We start from the raw sequence: 17,786 nt of genomic DNA, 5'->3' as shown, positions 1-17,786 counted from the left end.
CCCCAGTTTGAGAAATTCTGACTTAATCCATCACAACTGATCTCCCTTTAAACTATCATGACTTCCCATTTGATTCTGACTCCAATTCGAGGCTTCTCTTCTATCAAGACTCTCCAAAAGGAGTCAGAATCTGCGATTGGTCAATTCAGCCACCTCTGGCACTGCTAGGGGGCTTCACATGAGAGGGAAAGGGGGGGACCATTCGGATTAGGAAAGAGCCCCCCCTCCAAGAATTTACCAGTCCCATCCAAGGCAGGAAATCCTGGTGGGTCCCCTTGAGCAAGTCCCTCTCTCTCAGCCACAGCCTACCTCACAAGCATGTTGTTGTGAGGATGATGGAGTCTTCAGTATGTTCACTGCCTTGAGCTATTTAGAGAAAGAACCCAGTCACAGGACCACCTAGCCACGCCCACCCAGTCACAGGACCACCTAGCCACGCCCACCCAGTCACAGGACCACCTAGCCACGCCCACCCAGTCACACGACCACCTAGCCACGCCCACCCAGTCACACGACCACCTAGCCATGTCCACAGCCCCTCTAGTAAAAACATTTGAATCCCACCACTGGGCACATGACATGGATTTTGTAACTAGCTATCTAACATAGTCACATGCTGAAACTTGTGATTGGGTTGAATTGAAGACCACGGACCCAACCACACCCTCCCCCCTGTGAAAATACAGGGAGAAACTCAATATGAAGTGAAAGGAAAATACTAGGCTCTAGATTGCATAGAGGTCCTTTGTCAGGCCTGTACTTATGTTCTTTTTAGGATCTTTGGCCTGCCACACTTTCTTATAATTTTCTATGCTGTTTCAATAGTGTAGTAGTTGGGAGGGGGGAATAGAAAGGAGTAGGATTGTAGAATGGATTGTTGACATTCTTTTGTAGAAGCCAAGGTCATCTTTTGTCTCCGCATCTCGACACCTCGCCGGAAGAAGATGGGTGTACATGCCAGCATGGAAGATGATGATTGGAACATGTGATGGATTTGTGGGTGTGGGGAGAGATCATGAACTTTCAACTGGGTGGATTTCCAGAATGTAATCCAGAGTTGGAATTTTCCATAGCCGTGCTAGCATGCCTGCGGAATAAATTGCACCTTTAAGGATGTTTTGCCTTGGACAATTATTTATTTCTGCATGGTATTTAGAACCCTAACATTATTCCAACTCTCACCTTTAAAATAATTCACTAGCACCCTCCCCCTCTCAAGGGGGAAGGGCTGGTGATGGAAGATCTGGTGATGAGGTCTTGGCATTCCCAATGCTGACCGGGACAGCGTAAATATCAGCGAAGAATTAATGAGAAGCTTTTGGTGATAAGAAGCTGAGTGCGGAACTTCAAAGGCAATGGAATGCTGTTTCGAGTTTAATTGCATCTGGAGGAATGCAGGAGGAGACGCGACAAGACGAAGGAAAATCTCAGACGTACTTCTTCTACCTCAAATGTGAGTGCACTCTTCCCCTCCTTCCCCCCCCCCCAGCTTGGAAGCAAGGCTTGGAAAAAAAAACCCCTAGAACAGAGGTTTGGGCTCCTTCCAGACGGCAATAAATGAAATGCCTTATCACCCTGCAACTAGCTGGGAGAAAGATTCCCTTTCAAAATGGGAATTTCAAAGGAGGCAGGAAGAAGGGATTTTTCCAGCATCTGTCACTTGCAAGCCACCACAAATGGGGCTGCAACCAGTAAATGAAGCAAATTGGGCAGTAAATTGGGCATTCCTCCCAGGACTTGGATGGAAGAGATGCTACTTACCAACTCCTTTGCCATCAGCATGGGGAAATGCTCCAAGCCAGCAGAGGGCACCTACTTGGCCCATAACTCATCCAAGCCAGCAAAGGGCACCTACTTGGCCCATATCTCCTACAAGCCAGCAGGAGGGTCCTTGGCACGTAAAACCCCCTAGCCAGCCATCATTGGTTGAGCTGCAACCTGTGAAGCAGGCAACCCCGGGATGGGTCTTAACCCCAGGTCATGGATGGGAGGGATGCCAGTGGGCACCTGCCCTCCCTCAGCAGATGGCACCATGGCAGAAAGCTGGGCAGTGGCCAACTGAGGGATTGACCTCCCCACCGGTTCCAGTCTCCCCTGCAAGGCCCAAAAAGGTTCTTACCAGACCTTTCTACAGAGAAGAAATCTCCATGGAAGAAGGGATTACCAAACAGAGGCCTGCATTGTGGATGGCGGGAAAATGTGTGCCTGCAAGGCCCCAAGTGGTTCTTACCCCACCTTCCTACAGAGTAGCAATCACCAACATGGAAGAAGGGATTACCAAAGCCAGGCCTGCAAGATGGGAAGAGGGACAAGGTGCATCTGCAATGCCCCAAAAGGTTCTTACTCCACCTTCCTACAGAGAAGCAATCTCCTCCATGGAAGAAGGGTTTACCAAGGGGGCAGCTGCAAGTTGGAGAGCAAGGCACTGTGATGAAACGGTTCCTGAGTTTAGAGATGTAACTTGGTTCCATTCCTCGTGGGGCCCAATTAAATGCCACCATTGTTGTCAACTTGGCCACAGAGCGTCAGAGTGCTTGGCTCCAGCCCCAATGCCACAAACGTGCGCACCAACCACCACGGCGGTAAAGAGAGGGTCCCAGATGCCACCACAGAAGAGTCATCTGGGCCAACAACCTCTGGAAGAGGATCCCCAACTTAAGGTGAGGAAGTGTCCTACCAAGGGGGAGGCCTCGGAAGAGGAAAAGGGCAGACATTCTCCGGAGGAGGATCCCCAACTTAAGGTGACAAAGAGTCCAACTAAGGGGGAGGCCTCGGAGGGGGAAAAGCCTAAACGACCTCTGGAAGAGGATCCCCAACTTAAGGTGACAAAGAGTCCTACCAAGGGGGAGGCCTCGGAGGAGGGAATTGCCGAAGAACAAACGTGTGTACCAATTGCCACGGTGGTTAAGAGAGGGCCCCAGATGCCCGCACAGAAAAGTCATCTGGGCCAACAGCCTCTGGAAGAGGATCTCCAACTTAAAGTGACAAAGTGTCCTACCAAGGGGGAGGCCTCGGAAGAGGAAAAGGGCAAACAATCTCCAGAGGAGGATCCCCAACTGAAGGTGACAAAGAGTCCACCTAAGGGGGAGGCCTCGGAGGAGGAACAAGGCCAGCCGTGGATGATTGGATCCAAGAGCCCAGAACCTACAGCACCTGCAGCAGAGAGCCCGAAACGGCCATGGGAAGAGGTCGCAATGGACTACATCATGGAACTCCCAGACAGCAGTGGGCATAAAGTAATTTGGACTGTTATTGATTTGTTTTCTAAGCAGGCACACTTCATTGCTTGCTCAGGATTGCCATCCGCAAACGAATTAGCGAAAATGTTTGTGAAACACATTTATCGCCTGCACGGAGTACCCAAGAGGATCATTTCAGACCGCGGAGTCCAGTTCACAGCCAAGTTCTGGAGAGAGGTCCTGAGATCCATTTGGTCCACGCAAGAACTGAGCTCAGAGGTTCATCCCAGCATGAACGGTGCAGCAGAGGGAGCCAATGCAGTGGTGGAACAATACATCAGGTGTTTTGTGGACTATCAGCACGACAATTGGTCGGACTTTCTACCCTTCGCCGAAGTGGCGTACAACGATGCGGTCCACAGCAGCAGAGGATTAGCGGGCTTCCAGATTACCAGTGGCATGGAAGTTGTTGCAATGCCTGAGTTGCCTAGAGAACCTCCTTCCTTCATGTCTTTGAGTGAATGGATGGACATGCTAAAGAAAGGATGGGAGAATACGAAGAAGGCTCTAGCAGTTGCAGCAGAAGCCTACCAGAAGCAAGATGATCAACGTCGCTCACTCCTAAACCCCTACCGTGTGGGGGACAATGTTTTTGTATCTACCAAATACATAAGATTAGAAATGCTTAGCAAGGAATTGGGTCCAAAATTTCTAGGTCCATTCCCAATAGTGAAGATAGTTAACTCAGTTACAGTTCAACTCAGTCTACCCAGAAGTCTAGGGGAAATTGACCCAGAATTTCATTGTAGCTTGTTGAAACCAGTAATTGGGTCTAACAGAAGAGCATCCACCCAAGCTCAATCTCCTCCTGTGGTGATAGAAGGGGAAACACAATCTGAGGTGGAAAAAATTGTAGATTTCAGGCTGAATAGGGGTTGCTTACAGTACTTAGTGCATTGGAAGGGTTACCCTTGGTCTGAAGTTAATTGGGTAAACAGTGGGAACCTAAAAGTGGAGAAGTTAGTAAAGCAATTCAATGGGAAGTTTCCCGAGAAGTCAAGGGGTTCCCCTGGGTGGAGAAGAGGTGGTTAATTTTGTTATGTTAACTTTTATGTTATTCTCTTTGCAGGAAACGTTTTTCTTTTGAGGAGAGGCCGCCTGTCAGGCCTGTAATTATATTCTTTTTAGGATCTTTGGCCTGCCACACTTTTTAATAATTCTCTATGCTGTTTCATTAGTGTAGTAGTTGGGAGGGGGGAATAGAAAGGAGTAGGATTGTAGAATGGATTGTTGACATTCTTTTGTAGAAGCCAAGGTCATCTTTTGTCTTCGCATCTCGACACCTGGCCGGAAGAAGATGGGTGTACATGCCAGCGTGGAAGAATATGATTGGAACATGTGATGGATTTGTGGGTGTGGGGAGAGATCATGAACTTTCAACTGGTTGAACTTAGAGGATGTAATTTAGAGTTGAAATTTCCATAGCCGTACTAACATGCCTGCGGAATAAATTGCACCTTAAAGGATGTTTTGCCTTGGACAATGATTTATTTCTGCATGGTATTTAGAACCCTAACAAAGGGTCCCTGGGTCAGTTGAGGCTCTGGACTCCCCCCTGAAGATCTGGGCTGCCTGGATCCCTCCCCATCAAAGGGGGAAAGAAGGGCTGGGTGCAAAGCGAGCCCCCTCCCCAAACCCCTTTTTCATCTCTGCTTCTTTGCAATTCCAGGGATCTCCTCCACAAAGCCCCTTTCTGCACAGGAGGGTTAGGGGGGTCCTGGGCTGTGGCTGCGTTTTCCCCCCTGCCCCCCCCAAATTGGGGTGTAGGAAGTTATCACCTAGCCCTCTCCCAGAAAAATGAAATATCCTAGGAAATATTGATAAGGCAGAATATTATATTTTCCTGGATGTGAAAAAGGGAGAAACACATTTTAAACAAAGTAAATTCCTGCAGCTTCCGGCCCATCCCCACTTTGTCAATGGGCCCTTAAGAAGGCCAAGCTAGTCCACTTTACATAATAAAGAGTTCAGCTCCAGGGGGATGGGTGTAGAGTTCTGGCAGTGACAATGAAGGCAGGATAATATTGCCTTTTACTCAACTGACCACATGGCATCTAAACTCAATCAAACCTGAATTCAAAACTCACCCTAGAGGGTTGGCCTTGCATGGGCCCATGGGAGTCTGGCAACCAATCAGAATACACTTCTTACACAGGAACAGGAAACAGATAGGTGGGACAGAACAGATTATAAAAAGCCCTGCAAGCCCTTTTTCTCTCTCTCTCCTCTGCTCTTCTCTTCCCTTCTCTTCTTCTCCACCAACATTGAAGCATGTGATCACCTTTTCTGCTCAGGACTCAAGCCATGCGGTCCTGTCCACCATTAAAACCATCTTTCCAAGCAGCTTCCATGTCTCCAGTGTCTTTTTCCCCACTTGGAGCCGAACCCAGAAGGACATTTCTTCCAACAGGGGCAAGGGCTGGGAAAGAACCTCTGGGGCTCCTGCAGATGTGGAAGATGGATGTCCCTTCGCTGGGCTGGGAAGCGCAGCAGATTCCACTCTGCCGCCTGTGATAGAGGTGTGTGTGTGTGTGTGTGTGTGTGTGGTGTGTGTGTGTTGATAGAAACAGTAGAACTCCACAACCCGTAACCATTGTGCCTACTGTCCCCGTTTACTTTTATTCATTTCATTCATCCTCATGTTTATTCTTATCCCTGTTATCTTGTAAACGGTTGACAAATCTCTCCCCCCCAAAGCCCCCCGCCAGTGGTTCAAGGAAGGGGAAAGAGGGGGGCACGTCCCGCTGGCGTCGCCTCATTGCAAAGAGGGGGGGCAGAGCGAAGCCGGATTGCCTCGCGCGACCCCCCTCCCGTGGAGACCCCCCCCTCCCCACAGCCTGACGGAAGTCTCTGAGCCTCGCACGCACAATGCCGGAAAGAAGCTGACTCGGCAGTTTCAGAGGACAAACGGAGCATGTGCGAAAGAACGTTGCCCGCAGCAAATGGATGGGGGGGGGAGAGATTCCACGTGGGAGGATCTGTTGCAAGAAAGCCGCTTCTCCTTTCCGCTCTAGGACTTAACACCTCTTTGGCGCTTTTCTCTTGCCTCTGGCTCGCAAAGGGAGCTGCCGTGGCCGGTGGCAACCAGCAGAGGGCTCGCTCCGCAATTGGTGGCGAAGTCCTGGCAGGCTTCAAGCTTCAGAAAAGAACTGAGCATGCGCGTCTCCCTTTTGCCCATTTCTGCTTCTTTCACTCCCCAACCTGATGAAAAATCACGGAATGGAGCGGGGCTGCTTCCTCAGCTTCGGCCCCTTTTGCAACTGCACAATGACAGCCCCCGCCACGCACATCGAACCAAGAAGCTGCAAGAGGGTATGGCAGGGAGGGAGGGGCCGGGAGGAGCATCCCCAGGAAAGGGGGCTCACCAGATGGCAGGCTGCAGTGGGGGTCTTGCAAGGGTTAGGGGGTCGCGGGGGGGGGGCTTCCTATCCCTTCTGAGCCACAATCGGAGCCAGTGCAGGGATTTCTTTCCTTTTAGGCTTCCTTCCCACTTGATGCCAGGAAAGTTTGGATGCTCTTTGTGAGCCCCAGGAAGGAATCCCGCCTTTAGAGGGTCTCCCCAGCATTGCTAAGGAAAGGGTGGGTGGCCACTGCCCCCCCCCCACGTCTCTCCCATGGACAACCCAGGATTTCCCTGCAGGAAAACAGCTGCTGGCAGCATTGCTGGGGGTTCCCTGCAGGGGGCTGGCAGGGGAACTTTTTGGGACCCCTCCTGGGAGGGAGAGGGATGCAAGGCTCCCCCCTCTGATTGTGTGTCTGTGTCTCCCTGGGGGAATCTCACTTGAGACTGAAAAAAGGCTCCGTCTGAAGGCAGCAAAGTCCCAGGAGTTCCCACCTGCCTCCATTCATCCCCTTTGTGCGCAGTTGTGGGTCTTTGTGTTAAATGGTGCTTCACCATTTGGGAAGGAGGCTGCCAAATAATTCTATAGACAGTCCTCGACTTATGATCACAATGGAGCCCAGAATTTCTTTTTTTTTTCAAAGAGTTTTATTGGTTTTTTTAACATTTATAGGGAAAAAGGTAAATGGAAGGGTATACAAATTTTGGCAGTTGCAAAGTGTGGCAGGCTCCCCCTCCCTCCAAACTCATAGAATACATCTGAGTATAAAACATTAATACATAATCATATAAAATCAGCATATTAGTTCTAAAAATATTTTCAATCAGTTTATATATTGTAATAAATGATCTAGATATAATTTCATTATTACTTTCGGTCTGTTTATAACAATATGGTTTTCTTATTCATTTTTGTGATCTGAGCTTTCTTGGTATTGCCCCTTCTCCCCCTGCTGGCAGAGCTTCGGCCCCTCCCGTGTCCTGCATAACCGTTGTAGAGTCTTCTGTTTTTTCTAGGTTTGCTTTGTTTTTTTCCATAAAGGCCTGTGCCTCTATGGGTGTATTGATTCTAATTCTTGTCTCCTCCCAGAATACCAGCATGCCTTCAGGCATCAACCATCTAAACCACACCCCCTTCTGGTATAATTTATTCGCCAATTGCGAATAATTTTTCCTTTTTTCCCTAATTTTCTTGGGGATCTGCTTCAAGATGGTTATTTCCCTGTCGTGGTATGTCAATGCTTGCCCCCTTTGTACAGCCAGAATTTCATCTCTTGTGCTTTTTCTAAGGAATTTGATATGGACCTCCCTGGGTACATTGTGTGTTCTGGCATAAGCTGAATTCACTCTGTAAACCAGATCTATCTCCCATTCCATCTGTTGTTTATCTTTATGTATGTATTCAGCTAGAATGTTAGTCATAATGTCCCTTATGTTTTCCCCATCTGCTTCTATAACATTTTGAAATCTAAGATAAAAGGACATTCTCTCAAATTCTGTTTTCATTTGCTGGATATCAAGTTCTTTATTTCCCTTCTGCCCTGCTTCTACACCCCCCCTCACCTCCGCCACCCCACCCTCCACAAGGTCCAGTCTCTGTGAGTTCTTATAGATTTGGACTTGGTTCTCTTTAATTTCTTCCTTCATTTCCTTTAATTGTTTCTTGATTTCTTCCTGGCCCTGTATAAGTTGCTGAAGCATTTGTTGCAGATCCATCTCTGTACTCTTAGGTTGCATCAGTTCTGTGATCTTTGATTGTCCAGCAGGACTGGATGTTGCAGATGTCGGGGCAGATGTAGCAAAGCCAGGTTTTCCAGGGGGTGGTCTTTTTGGAGACATAGTTTATAACATAAAGAGATCAGTCAGTATGGAGAATGGACAACTGGAGAAGTAGAGCAGACAGGCGAGTCCAGGAGGCAGAAGATCCAAGCAGAGGAGAATTTCTTTAGTCAGTCTAACAATAGAGAGGAATTTTCCCCCCAGAGAGTTCAGGAAAACAGCAATCCACAAGAGATTCTTCTGAGTGACACGGAGACAAAGACCGGAAGCCTGAATTTTAAAGGTGGAGTCAGGTTTCACAGTTCATGAAGACAACGGAAGTGTGCCATCTTGCCCTGCCAGCTTTGAGCCCAGAATTTCTGTTGCTAAATAAGACAGTCATTAAGTGAATTTTGGCCCATTTTACAACCTTGCCACAGTTGTTAAGCGAATCTGGCTTCCCCACTGACTTTGCTCACCAGAAGGTCCCAAAAGGCCATCCCATGAGTCCAGGACACTACGACCGTCATAAATATGAGACAGTTGCCAAACGTCTGATCACGTGACCATGGGGATACTGCAGTAATTTTAAGCATGAAAAACGGTCATAAGTCCCTTTTTTCAGTGCTGTTGTTAACTTTCAACTAAAAGAACCGTTGTGGGTGGAGGCCCTCCTGTTCTTTGTCCAGGGCTGTTTAAGCGGAGACACAACTGTCCTCACAGCTGCCTTATGCCTTAGCCGGAGTCCCTGGATGCTCTCCAAGGGCAGCCCCACGGAGAAGGGAGAAGGGAGAATTCGTATTGGTCGGCTGGGTCTTCATTGGATCCTGGGAAAATGCGATTCGCTGGTTGTAGCCAGCATTTCTCTGCACATCCCGCGTTTCTCAGGCATTGTGTCGTCTGAAGGCCCGTTCTCGGCTCGGCAGCGCGTGCGTGTATCTGATGCTTCCAGCCCCAGAGGAGGAATCTGGAAGGGGTGTGAGCGTTTGTCTCGGATTTCAGAGGTGGGAGGGAGGGCAGCACCAATGAGAATTCTGTCTTCTTGAGTGTCATCGGTCTCCAGGCAAAGTCCTTTGGGGCTACAGCTGAAGGAGGCAAGCCAGTTCTAAGGAGAGAGAGAGGCGGGGAAAGTGGGAGGGAGGATCTTGGCCTGAAGAACCAACTGGGGCTTCTTCTCTGCTTGGAATGCTCTCATGCACTGGATAGAGGGACACTCTGCCTGGAGACCGATGATGCTGCAGAAGGGAGAATTCCCATTGGTCCTCCGCCTTTCTGGACCCTCCCAATCCCAAAGTTCAAGGAAGCCCCATTCTGGGCTCTGCAGAGTTTCTGCGATTCCTTCGCTTTGCGTAGAGAGTGAGAGCCACTGGGGAGCTGGACTGCCTGAGCCAAAGAGGTCCATGGGATCTTGAGACAGGTTGTTTTCTCGGGGGGGAACACACCCTCAGGAGGGGATTGGGGGGCAGGCCGAGACAATTCAGCCAGTTGGCCGAACAGCTCATACAATTAACAACCCATTTTAGGGAATCCGTGGGAACTGTCTGAATTCCACCCCTACCTGGTTCCATGTTGGGCCAAGTGATACGTCCCTCCCCCCCTCCCTCTTGTGGGCAGACCAGAGGTATCTGGGGGGTCAGCATGGATTTTAGACTGACCTCGGTCTGATCCATCAAACCTTTTCTACCTGCTTAAAATGGAATTTGCAAAGTGACCCGAGTGGCAACCAGAAGCCATTCTGAAACCTCAGGCTGACTCCTGATCCACCCACAATCTCTGTGGTTGGAAAACAGAAGACTTTCCATGGGTGCCTCTTGCCAGAAACCTGGAAGTGCCCCTCGCATCCCCGTTACTCCCCCTCCCCTTCTTGAATTGGATGAATAGGTGGCATTGAACGCAGGGAAAGGCTTTATGGACAAATTATAGAGTGGGAAATTAAAGGGCCGGAATAGTGTTAGTTGTTGCTATTTTCATTCTCTGGATGAGGAAGGAAAAAATAGAGTGGGGATTTCTAAAAGGTAGATACTTAAATAATAACAAACCCAAAGTGAAACCTCAGACAGCTGTTCCGGTCGATGCTTTCTGTGAAAGGAGTTTTATCAGAAAATCAAGAAAGAAGGACATAATAGTGATGGAGGGCAGGTCAATCCCTGCAATTCCAGGTCATTCTGCCATTCCAAGGCTTCTCATGGAGATGATCCAACAACACGGTTAGAGCAGGGCTCCTACAGCTCTCCTCTGACCTTAGGATCTTACTCTCTCTCTCACATACACAAACTTTTAGTTTCTGTCAGTAGAAACAAGTGCCTCAATTATTTTTCATAAGGTGTCTGGTTCATTGGTAGTTGCTGAATATTACATTCCTCTGAATGACTTTCACAGAGTTCTCTTTAGCAAGATTTATTGGGTTGAATAGGGAGATACAAGAAGTTCAGCCATTCAGTCATTTCCCATTCTGAAACAAGTAGATTAGATTTTCTTTGGCTCCTGCCTACTATCTAAGTGGAAAGAATATCTCCTTTCAAATAAAAGAAACATTAACAATTCTTCCAATATCATCATGTTTTTACATTTATTTACCTTCAAATAAAAGCCAAAGGGGCGACTTGGAGCCAATCACCGGGGGACTCGAGTTCTAATCCTCCCTTAGGCATGAAAACTTCCTGGGGGACTTTGGGCCAATCACCAGGAGACTCCTGAGTTCCAGTCCCACCTTAGTTCTTATTGAATGGGGCTGTGAAAGTTGGAGATATTTTCTCAGATTAATTTGGGATACCAGAATTGGGGATTCCTAGAGTGTGAGATGTCCGAGTGTCCAATATTGTGGTGTGTGATGGAAGAAAGTGAAATTGTGCAAAAATGTCTGTTCCATGTTGAGCAAAGCCATAAGTCTCTGCCTTCTTCTGCTTGTGGGAGAACCAGAGGCCTCTGTGTGGTCCCTGTGAATCTTAGGCTGACCTTCTTCTGGTCCATCAGATCTTTTCTTACCTCCATAAAATGAAATTGCAAAGGGAACCTATTCCCAATTAGGAGCCATTCATAGACCTAAACATTGATTACCAACTGATCAGCAATCTGTGTGATGGGGAGCAGAAGAGCTTCCATGGGTGCCTCGTCCTAGAAACCTCAAAGTCCTCCACCCCCTAATTCAGCCCCTTCTTGGACCTGGATGGATATTATGAAGCATTGAAGGTTTGTGACCTGGTCAATGATGCGGCTGCCTTTAGACAGGATCCCTCCAACCTCCTTCTGGGGAGAGTCTCAAGGTCCCCTTTCTCTGGACATCTTCTCCAGCCCTTCACAGAGAAGACAAGCTTGGAAGAGGAGCAGAGAAAACGCTTTAGGTAGAAATTGTAGAGTGGAAAATTAAAGGGTGTGAAAACCGTTATTTTAATTCTCTGGTTGATCAAAGAAAAAAAATACAGTGGAAATTTTACACATTTTTTTTACTTTGTTTTTATTATTTTGGTGTAAAGTTCATACCAAAATAAAAACAATCCCAAACTGAAATCCCAGACAGCTGTTCTGCTGAACACTTTCTGCAAAGGAGGTTTTGTCAGAAAATCAAGAAAGAATTATATATTCGATTTCCCTCCCCAGCTGACAGCCAGTCAAACATGGCATTTCACATCATTCTGGCATTCTCGGGGAGAGGATCAGGAAACCATGCTGGTTCTTGGTTCCCACAGCTTCCTCCTGAACTCTTTTCCTGCGCTCCCTCTCCCTCTCTCTCTCTCTCTCTCTCCCTCCCTCTCTCTCTCTCTCTCTCTCTCTCTCTCTCTCTCTCTCTCTCTCTCTCTCTCTCTCTCTCTCGCACACACACACACACACACACACTTTTTTAGCTGTAGGAACAAGTGCCCGAATTATTTTTAAAGGTGTCAAATTCAGTAGCTGTTGCTGAGCAGCAAATTCCTCTGAATGACTTTCAGCAAGGTTTACTAAGTTGAAAGGGAAGGGAGCTAGAACAATTCAATAATTTCCTATTTTGAAACATATAAATATTTTCTTTGACTCCTGCATACTATCAAAATGGAAAGAATATCTCCTTTGAAATAAAATAAACTTTAACAATTCTTCCAATATCATAATGGTATTATATCTCATGCTTTTACATTTATTCTGGCTGTGAGATGCTCCTTTGTGTTCAGGTCTGGCCTCAGAAGGATAATGTAGCACTTGGGGATGAAGATGCAGACCAGCAGACCAGCGCTGGAGGCCAGGATGGTGAAGACCTGAACAGCCACCATGTATTTCCCTTTGGTGCTCAGGTAGGTGGGCACAAAAGTCACCCAGACACTGCAGAAGACCAGCATGCTGAAGGTGATCAGTTTCGCTTCGTTGAAGGCCCCAGGCAGATTCCTGGCCAGGAAAGCCACCGTGAAGCAGATGGCAGCCAGGAAGCCCATGTAGCTGAGGGTGACGTAGAACATGACAACAGCCCCTTCGTTGCATTGCAGGATGATCTCTCCAGGCTGGGAGTGGAGGTCAGAGTCAGGGAAGGGGGGGAAAAGTCCCAGCCAGATGGAGCAGATGATAATTTGGAGAGCAGTAGAAGAAAGGATGATGGAGTTGCCCAAGCTCTTCCCCAACCATCTCTTCACTTGGTTTCCTGGTTTTGTGGCCAGGAAAGCCAGCACCACCGTGATGGTTTTGGCCAAGAGAGAAGAAATGGCAACTGAAAAAATGATGCTGAAAACCGTTTGTCGGAGAAGGCAGGTGGCTTTCCTTGGTTGACCAATGAAGAGCGAAGAAGACAAGAAGCAAAGCAGGAGGGAGACCAGAAGGATGTAGGAGAGGTCCCGATTGTTGGCTTTGACAATGGGAGTTTCTCCATATTTAATGAAGATAATTAAAACAAGGACTGTAGTTAGGAACAAGAGCAGGGCAAAAGAAACTAGGATGATGCCCAGTTGTTCTTCATAAGACAGGAAGGTTATAACTTTGGGGATACATTGGACTCTGTCCTCATTTGGATATTTATCATCTGGACACTTGATGCATTTTTCCACATCTGAGAAACCAAAAAGCAATTTTATTTAACATTCTGTCCTTTTATCTTACAGAAAATACCTTCTTTAGATAACAACTGATACCATGGACATTTTCCAAGAAGTATTTTCTTAATGATTTCATTAAAAAGAGCATAAGAAGGATATATATATATATATATATATATATATATATATATATATATATATATATATATATATATATATATATATATATATATATATATATATATATATGTGTGTGTGTGTGTGTGTGTGTGTGTGTGTGTGTGTGTGTGTGTTTTCGTAGATTTTCACGGGTGTAGGTATGCTGGTTTTGTTGTATTCGGGTCTTTTCCTGTGTAAGGTTGAGATTGTCTTTGCAACGTTTTGGCAGGATCTCACCTGCCATCTTCAAGCGTGGGCTTAAAAGTATTTGAAGTTGAGGGAAGTCCTAGGATGTTAATTATTTCCTGTGTAATGTGTAGAATCTTCTTAGGGAGCTACATTACTAGAAATTAGTAATGAATCATATAATCTTTTCAGGCAAACATCCTGAGTCCTGCCACATGGCAGTTAATATACTGGACTTGGAGGATACCTACAGTATCTTGTAACATTTAAAAACAATCTTGAATTAAGGAGAAACTTCCTAATAGTAAGAACAATTAACCAGTGGAACAGCTGGCTTCCAGAGGTTTTGGGTTCTTCAACACTAAATGTTTTAAAGAAGAGACTGGACAGTCACTTGTCTGAAATGGTATAGGTTCTCCTGCTTGAGCAGGGGTAGAAGATCTCCAAGGTCCCTTTCAGCTCTACTCTGATTTATTGATCTACATGACTGGCAGAATATCTGTGTAATGAGTTCCCCCCATAACTATCCACAGCACCACATTATGGACCACTGACACCTTCTCAGTGATCCTCAAGGGGAGGATTCAATATACAGTGAATTGCAAGGTCTTTCAGAAGGTGGACCTAAAACAATTCATCAAGTTTCAAAGAACTCAGGTGTTCCTAGAAAGGTGAACTTAGCAGCACAAGTCCAAACTAAAAAGCAGAAGAGATATTTCCTTAAATAGTAGAAAAGCTTGCTCAGTCTTCCACCTCCTCCTCCCAACTCTTCCCAGCCCCTCCTTCAAAGTTTTTTTTTTATTTACTTCCTTTTAAATAATAAATTGTGCAGGTTAAAAATAAAAATTAAAAAACTGGTGAACTTCAATCTGTCTTTTAACTTGCACTTTTATGAAAATGTTCTGGATGGATCCAGTTCCACAAAGCCTCCCATTTTCCTCAGTGTGACCCACCTTCCTGAGTGGAGAAGGTCCCTTCCGGGCAAGGAATGCAGTCATAGCAGCAAACTGGCTCTCCTTCTCGAGCCCTCTTGAAAAATCCAGGATGACAACTTTCCACACATTTGGACTCAGGCAGGGACTGAGCAGAAAAACAAGGAATGCCAAAGAAAACATATTAGGACTCTCCGTCCATGGAAAATGGAGAGAGAAATGGATGGAGACATGTAGCCTCTGGTCTTCACTGAGGTAAATATGAAATCTCTGACTACTTCTAAACAGATGCAGGGGGGATAACGACTGAAATATTCTTCATTTACTTCCTTCCTTTTGATTTTGGTATTTAATAAAGTACTTTTCTACTTTAAACTTTATTAATGGATTGAATTGGAAAAAAAATTAAGTATGATGATATATGTAAAAGATTTAGGAAACTTTTATTCCATTAGATTTTTAATATAGAATAAAACTGATGAAGAAAAAAACCTCTGACCAGTAAGATCTTAAAAGGTTTCCATAAAACATGGCAAAGTTCCTTCACTTAGGTCCCATCTGTTAAAGAACTTCCATTAGATGACACCAACTGGCATGGAAGGCCAACCACCCTGGAGACTATAGGCTTTGCCCACTTGAAATGGGACCTCAGGCTTTGTTTGGGAAACAGAGAAAAGACACCAAAATTTCTCTCACCTTATTGAGCAACTTTAGCTGTGAAAGAGCATCTTGTCTGATAATAAGTCTCTGTGTTATAAAATACGCCAGAATCTCTTTCTTGGCATCCTCCTTGGGGAGAACCAAGAAGCCCGATATGGCCAGATCTGCTTTTATCTCTCCATTTTGGTCCAAGTACAGTTTTCTATCAGAAATATTCCAAAATTCATTCTTCTCCAGAAAGGGATGAAACTAGAATGGGAACATCCAGGAATTTGAAAAACAGAAAACTTTGTTTCTTATCCCACATTGAATCTTTCTTCTACAATTGTCCAATTTCCAAATATGGTTAAATAGGATACAAATACTTCCAATATTTTCATAAGTGAATGAAAAAGTTTGAGAAAAATTTGTCAATCACATACTGACAAAATATAAAGAAAATATAATCCACACAGTTGGTCAATTATAGGGAACATTCAATAAAATTAACAGAAAAAAAAGATGATCCAGAAACTCTTTGAAAACAACAGGTTGATTCTCTGAAAGCATGGGTTGATCAAGAAGAAATCTTTCAGGCTAATCTTCTCCCTTGTAATCCTGATGGAAAACACCTCCAGATGTGCTAATTCTGCTTTATTGTAATGTGACTTAACAAAAAAATTAAAATCTGAAAGAACAAATCTCCCACGAACACTTTTCTCAGCCTGAAAAGTTAGGGAGGATCCTTTCTGAATTTCTTTCTCTCCCATTATGCAGTTGCAGGATTCTCCCCTCTTATCTGATCCTTCCCTAGTCAGCCTCTTTTCTCCTCATACCAAAAGTCATTCTCACATATCATTATACTTTCTAAATGGATTATAGGAACTCTGGTGATAGAACTGGATTTCAATAAAGGACTCACAAAGAATTTTGTGAATTTTGTGGAAACTTGAGGGGTGGTATGATAACTAAATGGATAAAAACTGTCTCCAAAATGTTAATCAAATAATTTTTAACAATTTTTAATCTTTCTTATGAAACCTGAAGGTGATGGATTATAATCTGCCATTGGTCATCAATTTTTCTGTTATTAATACGGTAATTAATACGATCTTAGAGTAAGCTAATTTGATGTGATTTAAAGAATATAAAGTCTTTCAACTTAGAAGCTTTATTTGAAACTTTATTTTAAATTTCAATTTAAAAGTTTGATAAAATAACAATGGTTTTAAATCAATTTAAAGGCAATAATCAGAAGCAAGCAACAATTGTTGAATAGGATGGATTGGATGGATGGACTGGAATTTAATTTGCTGCTGGCATCCCTGAAGGAGGAGTCTGGTTTGAAGGCAGGCTGCTTGGAGATGGCTGGAGAGGCCATGGACCCTGAAGATTCAAAGTGGGCAGAACAGAGGACTGATGAAATGGATTCTTTCAAGAAGATTGAGGGAGATTGGGGAATGAACTTTTCATATTTAACTGGAAAACAAGTCTTAAGAGCCGTTGTTTTTCCATTTACAGGAGGTCCTACGACTTTGGGGAATGGAAAGCAGTTGTTGGGAAAGATCCTAATTAACATTTTAAGGAAATGTATTATTATTAAGAATCAACCAAAGATGTTTAACCCTGGACAGATTCTGGATGGATCAGAGGTAATTAATGTGGTGGTCTGTAGTAGATAAGAAGCCCCTATAAATATTCTGTGAGTTAAATACAACAGCAGATAACACAGAAGTTTGAAGTTTTGAAATTTAACTTTATTGTTGGACTGCCTATTAACTATGTTTTTTATATACAGCAGATAGATGACAAGTCCAGGAGATAATATAGTTTATAATTGTGGGCCTATTTTGCAAGTGGGAGAAACTATTATTGCTGTATTGTATTCAATTGGGGAGACAATATGCATGCTTTTGTCTGTTTTTAATGCACATTTCTTTTTAAAATGTGTTGTCTACTTTTGTTTTGTCATTGTAATAGTTTTATTTTACCTTTTTGAATAAAAAATTTTTATAAGAGGAATAACAAGTTTCCAGAAACAATATTTATGATTAGCACACAGGGAAGGGTGCATAAGTAAAAAGCAGTAGAAAAATATCTGATTTTTAGCAACTAGGACTTGACTAACAATAGAGTCTCATATAAGAACATAGATGGACTGGAAAAAAGATGAAGGACACTGTGATTGTGCGGCTGGCTGCCACACGGCGATGACCTTGTCTGCTTTTGGGACCCTCGTGAGGGTGCACCTGAGCTAGGCTTGTGGACCCCCGAAGGGGTGAGAACCCTCGTTAGGGTGAGCCTAAGCTAGGTGGGTCTGGCTCTGCTAAGGAAGCACGGACACCAAGATGTGTTGGAACGCATTAACCAGCTCAGCGAGATGCCAAAAAGACCCCCACTGGCTGATTGAGACGGTATTTATTAAGGCATACAAGAAGGGTTTTCGTAATACAACATACGGTTACATGATTGGTTAAAAACTTGTTGCAGGGCAAAACTTAAGCAGGTTAGAAGCTTTCCATAGGATGTGGTTTTC

This window comes from Natrix helvetica, assembly GCF_964273705.1.
Source record: "Natrix helvetica genome assembly, chromosome: 5".
Taxonomy (NCBI): Eukaryota; Metazoa; Chordata; class Lepidosauria; order Squamata; family Natricidae; genus Natrix; species Natrix helvetica.
The sequence above is the reverse complement of the archived record's forward strand: the minus strand, read 5'-3'. Positions refer to the sequence as shown.